This window comes from Heloderma suspectum, chromosome 5 (assembly GCF_057233095.1).
Source record: "Heloderma suspectum isolate Gila_16-S chromosome 5, 16-S_ref, whole genome shotgun sequence".
Taxonomy (NCBI): Eukaryota; Metazoa; Chordata; class Lepidosauria; order Squamata; family Helodermatidae; genus Heloderma; species Heloderma suspectum.
This window is the reverse complement of record NC_139462.1, coordinates 100302381-100310113: the sequence shown is the minus strand read 5'-3', so window position 1 is coordinate 100310113 and position 7733 is coordinate 100302381. Positions and strand designations below refer to the sequence as shown.

The 7733-nt window shown below is 47.3% G+C and overlaps 1 long non-coding RNA gene across 1 annotated transcript; it reads left to right on the top strand.

Moving 5' to 3' along the window:
• Positions 1–1289: 1289 nt before the first annotated feature.
• LOC146344195 (uncharacterized) lies at positions 1290–7342 on the top strand. The gene is made up of 4 exons (XR_014792591.1): positions 1290–1688; positions 1898–2168; positions 2600–2719; positions 6762–7342. It is a non-coding gene; the product is annotated as an uncharacterized LOC146344195 (long non-coding RNA).
• Positions 7343–7733: the final 391 nt, after the last annotated feature.

Sequence of the window (7733 nt, the reverse complement as noted above, 5' to 3'; positions counted from 1 at the left end):
TTTTTGGGGGGGGGGATTGTGCTGCAACAGCATCAACTCACTTGGCAGGCTGGCCTCCAGTTTGCCTCCAGTTTGCATCCACCGCAGTGCACATCAGGGCAGTGTTGTGTCCAGCTCCAGGGATGTGGTAGAGTTAGTGCACTGCCAAAATCTGTCTTGTACATTCCTGAAAGTTTTCTCCCCCCATGAGAAATTCTGCCTCACTCAGGATGTTTTATAATGTATTTTTGTAGTGTTTTTGAGCTTACCTAATCACAGCCAACCTCCCAGGCTGCCTGCACGTCCTGATCTGAAAAAGCCCCATAGGAGGAATTACCTCATGGTGACTTAAACTGGGCTTTAATTGAAGTGTAAGGAGCTGAGGAGGCTACAGGAGGCCAGAGAGGAGATTGTACACTGAAAAACAGCACACCTGTGCTTACTCCTTGGCCACCTCCTGAGCAAGGTAAGCCCAAGAAACCCAAGCCCAACCCATAAGAATGTCTCTGAAATTTCTTCACCATTGAATTTCTTTTTGAAAGCAATTTCTCGTCTATCAAATTGAATGTGAATGGTCGAAAGAAGTGTGGGAGAAATTTTCGGCACAGCACTAGTATTTTCCTCATTGTGCTCTACTATGTGATTAGGAAAATTAAAAACATGGTTAGCAATAACGATTCATTTTATGTCACGCTCTTTAAAATCTGTTAGTGCAGTGTACACAGCGGAGCCTAACCACGGCACTCGGCGATCGAGGCAGGGGGTTCTTCGTTTTCACGTTGTGCATCGCTCACGGCTGTCTGCCATGATTACTGAAAGTCAAATTATCCCATCCTACGTGCACATTAACCTAAATTTGTTTGGGAAGCACAGGGCTTTCAGCGGGCACGTTAATCACACAGATGATTCCCTGACTCAGGAAGTCTGGGAGGTCAAAAGAGAAGCGTTGCCTGCCCTGTGTCGAGCAGCCAAATGCGACTTTATTGGATGAAATCTCATCCAGCTCCGTGGGACGTGAGCTGACTGCAAAGCCGAAGGTGCAAAAATGTACAGGAAAAAAAGGAAAGAAAAACCTCCACGCTGGTTGGCTTCACTGTCGTGATCACTCCCAAGTCCCTGCCAAGTGGGAGAGGGAGGGGATGACAAGGCAATGCAAACGATAGGGAGCAGCAGCAGAATCCTCTGGTTGCACAGACTACTGAGCAAGGGTGACCCGGAAGCTTTTATAGGGGTCACGTAGCACCACCTAATAAGGGATGTCACAAGCATTTGAACAGAGGCACTTAGAAAGTGAGCGCTCTACTTTGACTGCTTGCAAACAGGGTTGAGGTGAGCAGGGCCCTGTTTGCGGCCTGTGGCTCATCTCAAGCCTTCGAGTGCCTGCCCTCACCTCTGCCTTCCTCTTTCGCTGCCCCAAAGGGCCCAGTTACTTACCTTTTTTCTGTTTTGAAGGAGGCAGGCCTGACGTCAAGAGGTTGTCATGGTCAGGCACCTCACCTGCTGAGGGTCCACGCACCACTGACAAGGCCCTTTGCTGCCTGCTTGCTCACCTCCTTCCCACTCCGGCCCAGACATTGGTGGCACTGTGAAGGAGGAGCAGTAGATAGCACTGCATGCTTGCCCATCTCTTCTCTGCCTGGCAAGCAAGCCAGTGGTAGCAGTAATGAGGCAGAGGAGCAGCAGCAGATGATGACAATGCTGTTGAGCAGGTAGACACATGAGGGATCGGGGCCTACTGATGGTGTGTCCTGCCCAAGGGCCCTTCAGAGCCTGGGGCAGGCACTGGAAGGAGGTCCTGTCACAATGGGATAAACAATGGCCAAGGAAACTGCAACGGCCCCTGGTTTCAGGTCACAGTGTGGGTTTGTATTCTGTCAACTGTAAATGCGATCTCAGCTTTATAATTCTTACTATCTAGATATGGCGCCTTCTGACCTGAAGCCCCACCCACCCACTGATTTCCCAGCTACGTGGAGGTCAGCTCAAGTTACTCAACGAGGACGGGAAAGCACTTGGTCCCTGCTTAGAGGCTTTCACAGTTATTTTACTTCACATTCTCTGTGGCTGACTCCTGGTCCAAATGCATCCCTTTCCCCCCACTCCTGCTTTTCATTTTGAAGCCTGACCTCTTTTACCAGCTGAAAGACCACATTTTTCTTCTTTTTGAAGGAGGACCTGTCAAGGCAATGGTAAGCCAACGAAACTGAAAACCATTTATGGCCTCTGCTAATCAGCCATGGCTCTCAGCCGTATTCCCATGGGGCCATCAGTTTAAAATGTTAAATGGAAATGCAGTTAAACTGGCATCATATTGATTATAAACCCTCGGCCTGATGCTGCATGTCGCATTAGGTAAATATATGTCAAAATCTAGTGCTGAAATGAATATTCACCTTGTGTATCAAATTTGACCAGTGGGCATGGATTTATACAGATGTGAATATGTATTTGCATGTTTGCCAAAAATATTCCAGACCAATATTCCAGTTTGATTTACACATGGGAAAATTTTCTCTGTCTGTCTCTGTCTTCCTTCCTTCCTTCCTTCCTTCCTCCCTTCCTCTTTCTTTCTTTCTTTCTTTCTTTCTCTCTCTGTCTTATTTACCCTGCCTTCCTGTAGGATTATTCAAGATGGCAAAGAACTGTATGCAGCTACCAGGAAGAGGGCCTTTTCTGCTGTGGCACCTGGCTATGGAATGAGCTCCCTAGAGAGCCTACATTGTACTCTTTCAGGTGCCAGGTGAAGACTTTTTTTTTATTTTCCCAGCATTTTAGCATCATGGTCTTTTAACTTTACTGTTTTAAATCTGTTACTGTATTTTAAATCTCTGCATTGCTGCTCGGTTTTATTCTGGTTGTGTGTAGGGATGGTGGAGAATTCTACCACGGATTTCAGTGAGGCCGAATGCACTGGCATTCGGCCCCCTGAAACCCGTGGCAGGACGGCCTCCCACCCCCCACCCCCCCCACGAAATCCCCCCAGGACGAAGCTTAACTGAGGTGGATGTTTCGGCGGCGGTGGCTCCGGTGGCGGCTCTCCCAGCGGCAGCTGGTCTCTCGGCCGGCTGCTGCGGCCGCAAATGGCGGCTGCCATAGCGGCTGCCATTTGCATCCTGCCAGGCTGCTGTTATAGGCTACATAAGTATTTACGTAGCCTATGACGGCAAAGAGTAGGGGCGCAAACGGAAGCCACTATGCCATTTGAGCCGCTGCTCTTTCCGTGATAAGCTACATAAGTATTTACGTAGCCTATCATGATGAAGGCAGCCACGCAAATGGCGGCCACTACTAAGTATTTACTTACACTAAGTATTTACGTAGCATATCACGGCAAAGAGCAGGGGCGCAAACGGCAGTGTAGTGGCTGCCATTTGCGTGGCTGCCTTTACCGTGATAGGCTATGTAAATACTTACGTAGCTTATCACGGCAGCCTGGCAGGACGCAAATGGCAGCTGCAGCAGCCGGCCGTGGCCAGAACTCTGGCTGTGGATGGCCCTGGTTGGCGGCTCCGCAGAGCCGCCGTGGAGCAGAGTCGGCCCAGGGAGGATTCCGGGGGGAGGGACGGAGCGCCTCCCCCCCACCGCTGTGAAAAGGTAAGCGACTTTCGTACATCCCTAGTTGTATGTTTATACTGTAGTTTTAAGTTTTTATATTTTATACTGTTTTTATTCTGTACTTTGTCATTTTAATTTTTGTGATTTGTCTGGAGAGCTTCGGCGATTGGGTGGTATAGATATGTAATAAACAAACAAACCAATAAATGTGAAATAAAACAATAAACCAAATGATCAGTTTACTCTAAAACAGCATTTTTAAAAAATTGCATTTCATATTGAAAGGAAGCTATCAGGATCCATTTACAACCCATACCTAAACATGTCTGCTGAAAGAGATCGGACGTGGTGCCCTGCCAGGAGACAAGCCGTGATGGGTGCAGGTACACCTCTCCTTTGTCAGGGTGTTCCAGGGTCTTGGCAGGACCACAGAAAAAACCAGGCCCTAATTCCCACCTAGGGTGGCCATGTGTCTTACGATACAGAGGATAGTCCTGTATTTGAAGCGCTCTCTGGTCTACGTCCAGTTTAAAGGCAAAGAACCATAACAAGGGGCCTTGAAGTTGCCCCTCACCGCTTAGCAGCTGGACAGCAGACTGAGAAGGGCACCCAGGTCTTCCCCACTATGGCAAGATGTATTGTGTTCCTGTTTAGGCTATAGTGATGGTTTCTGAATTTGCATCTATACATATTTGCACATGCAAGTGTGATGGAAATCTGTATCTTCTTTTGTCCTGGTTTTGGGTGATGCATTGGTAACCACCCTACAACCACCTGCCAGGTAGGGATGTACGAAAATCACTTACCTGTTCATGGATTATGCTGATGGTGGGGGGGGGAGGCGCTCCATCCCTCCTCCTGGAATCCTGGACGGGGGGGAGGCGCTCCATTCCTCCTCCCCCCCGGAATCCTCCTTGGCCAGCTGTGCTCTGTGGCGACTCCGCGGAGCAGCCGGCCAGGCCCAGCCAGGCCAGAGCCGTCTGCAGCTGGATTTCCGGCCGCAGAGGGCTCTGGGGTAAAAAAAACAAAACAAAACCCGTGTACGCAAATAGCAGCGGCTACGGCCGCCGCCATTTGCATTCCTTATTTTTGATGTCTTAATCTACGTAAATATTTACATAGACTAAGACGGCGAAAATAAGAGGAATGCAAATAGCGTAGTGGACGCTATTTGCGTTCCCCTTATTTTCGCCGTCTTAGTCTACGTAATTATTTACATAGACTAAGATGGCCCAAAATAAGGAACGCAAATGGCGGCAGCCATAGCCACCGCCATTTGCATACGCCTTTTTTTTTTTTTTAACCCAGATGTTTTAGGCTACGTAAAAACTTACGTAGCCTATCAGGTCAGTGTAAAAAAAAAACAAAAAAAAACACCTGCAAATGGCAGCGGTGGCAGCCGGTCGGAAGACCAGCCACCACAGCCGCTGCCGGGCCCCAGATGGTGAAGGGACCCAGAGCAGGACTTCATATTTATGCCGCCCTGGGATCTTAATGATATCGGGCAGGATAATGTTGTAAGTAAGTAAGTAAATAAAGCATAGGCTGATTCAGAGGGGTGGAGGTTATTCTTAATATACCCTAGATCAGGGCTCTGCAACAGCCCCTGACGCCCTGTAGTGCACACCCCACTGCCCCCTGTTGCCCCCACCACCCTATTTATTTATTTTTAACCTGGAAGGAAAGGGATGAAAAGTTCTGGTTTGCTGCTGAAATTCAGTGGTAAAACTGCCACAGTGGCTTAGATTGATCAACATCCCCACCCATGCTGCTGTTTAGGCATGGTGCCTTTGCGTTGTCTTCGATTCTTCTCTCCTCTTTACTCCAAATATCCAGTTGCTTGCCATATGATGCTGCTTTTCCCCAGTACAATATTGCAAAAATCCACCTGTATCTTGGTCTCTTCAGCAACATTTTGGTCGATGTTCTGATCATTTTCCCAGGCCCAGTTGACCACTGTTGCATCCTCTTCTCTAGCCCTCCTCTTTCACACCGCAGTCTTCTCACCTCTGTTCCAAACTCTGCTACCACAGTTATGCATCTCTCCTATCTTTCTGATCATGTGATGGCCTTCCCCACATCTGACACTAAAAAAAAAGTGAATAGGTGTTTAGGGGTGGAGAGGTGGAGTGTCATATCTGGTACGTTTTGCTCCATGGGTAAAAAAGCAGCTGGGAAAACAATCCTGGCCAGTGCTATGGTACTGATTCAAATCAGCTCCCTTCCCTCTGTGGCTATTAGCATTTTGGGGGAGATCCTGGCAACAGATTTCCCACATCATGTCTAGCTGCATCTTATTACTGGAATGCAGGCCCCCAAGAGGTTCTTCAAAATGGGCCCTCAGACTGAAAGAGGTTCTGCACCCCTGGCATATGCCTGGACAGAATGGGAGAGAGTAAAGGGGATAGTCTGAACTGGTCATTTGCTGTGCTCTCTGCTAAAATGGCTGGCAAACCTGGGCCAGCAACAAGCTTCTCTATGGTCCTCTGACCTTGCCCAGAGCTCCATCACTCCCTTTCTCCACTGCCAGCCCAGCCAAGGCATCTATCTTCGTGCTATGCCTGAGACCTTCCAACACTTGTTAGATGGAAAAGGAGCCATTCTGTAACATTATAGGAGAAAGCTGCTCCTCCTAATGGGCGGGAGAACAATGGCAATTGTTTATAAGTTTATAAGCTCCCAAAAGTACTGCTTCCATATTTTGTCATTTTAGTGCACCGGAATTTAGAGCAATTGCTCAGTTTCTCTTCACAAAATGGACCTGGTCAGGCAGTAACAAGAGATTTTGGTAGGAGGTCCTGCTTCTAGTTTGTATTAGACTAGCTTCATAAAACCTGTAGGCACCAACTGACTTTCAGTCTGCATATTCCTAGGTCCTTTAAGGGCACAATCATATGTGTATTTAGACAGAGAAAGGCGTACAACTCCCAGCATGCCTGAGCCAGCATGGCTGGCTGGGGCAAGCTGGAAGTTATAGGCCATTTTTCTGTCTAAACATGCATAGGATTGTGTCTTCTGTCAACCTTCCTCAACTTGGTACCCCCCTTTGATGGCTTGGGGATGATGGGAGTTGTAGTCCAACACATCTGGAGGGCACCAGGTGGGGGAAGGCTGCTTTAAGTACACTATAGGCATGAACAAGCTGCTTGCCTAGGTTCTGTGGGTGGGATGGTCCAGCAAACTTCTTTTGGTGAATCTTGACTTCAGCATTTACATTTCCTTGCCAGGGATCCATCAACTTCCTATTCCACTCCTCTTGCCCAACCCTCTGCTTGATACAAGAAATACAGAGCTAGAACGTTCACAACAGATGGCTGTCCAGCCCCTGGTTGGAGGCGAATATTCCTTTATATTTGTTATTATTTCTGAATTTTCCTCCTTGTTATTGCAAGTGACTTATCCATATCTAGTTCTGAAAGAATGATGAGAATGGCATTTCACAACATAAGCTTTTTTCCCCCTGGAATGTGTCTCACATGGAATTCTAGTTGATGAGACTTACAAACCGGGAATGTCTGGCTTTGGTGTTCAATCAATTATGCTGATGAGAATCATGCAATGATGCTTTTTTGTTGTTATTGCTGCTGCCGATAATCAAATCCAGGATTTCTCAGCTTAAAAATTAGTGCTTATTGCTTTTGATCCACTGCTGCTGAGTTTTTAAATTAATATGACCGAGCTGCTCTGGTAGAAATTATCTCTGCAGCAACTAAGTTGTTTTACCTAGATTGAAATTAATGAATTGTGTTTGAGAAGAAATGGATTTTCTTGCAATGCAGCAATTTAATAAAATCAACGTTTAATTTTCTTTTGCATGTTTGCATTCCTCGCCAGAGGAAGAGGCCAAACTGAGACTTCCAGTTGGCATCACAGTGGATGCCACAGAAGATCTTCAGTTGATTGTGGTGGCACAAAATCCAATTATGGCATAATCTTAGAGCCAGAAGGGTCCTTGCAAGCCATCTTGTCCAATCCCCTGCTTGATACAGGAAATCCGGAATGAGAACATTCACAACAGATGGCTGTCCAGCCTCTTCATGAAGACTTTCCATGAGAGAGAGTCCTCTACTACCCTAGGCCATTGGTTCCATTGTCAAACCTCTCTTACTGGTAAGATGCTTCTCCTAATATTCAGCTAAAACCTACCCTCCTGTAACTTAAAGCCCATTAGAGCTAGCCCTGCCCCCTGGAGCAGCAGA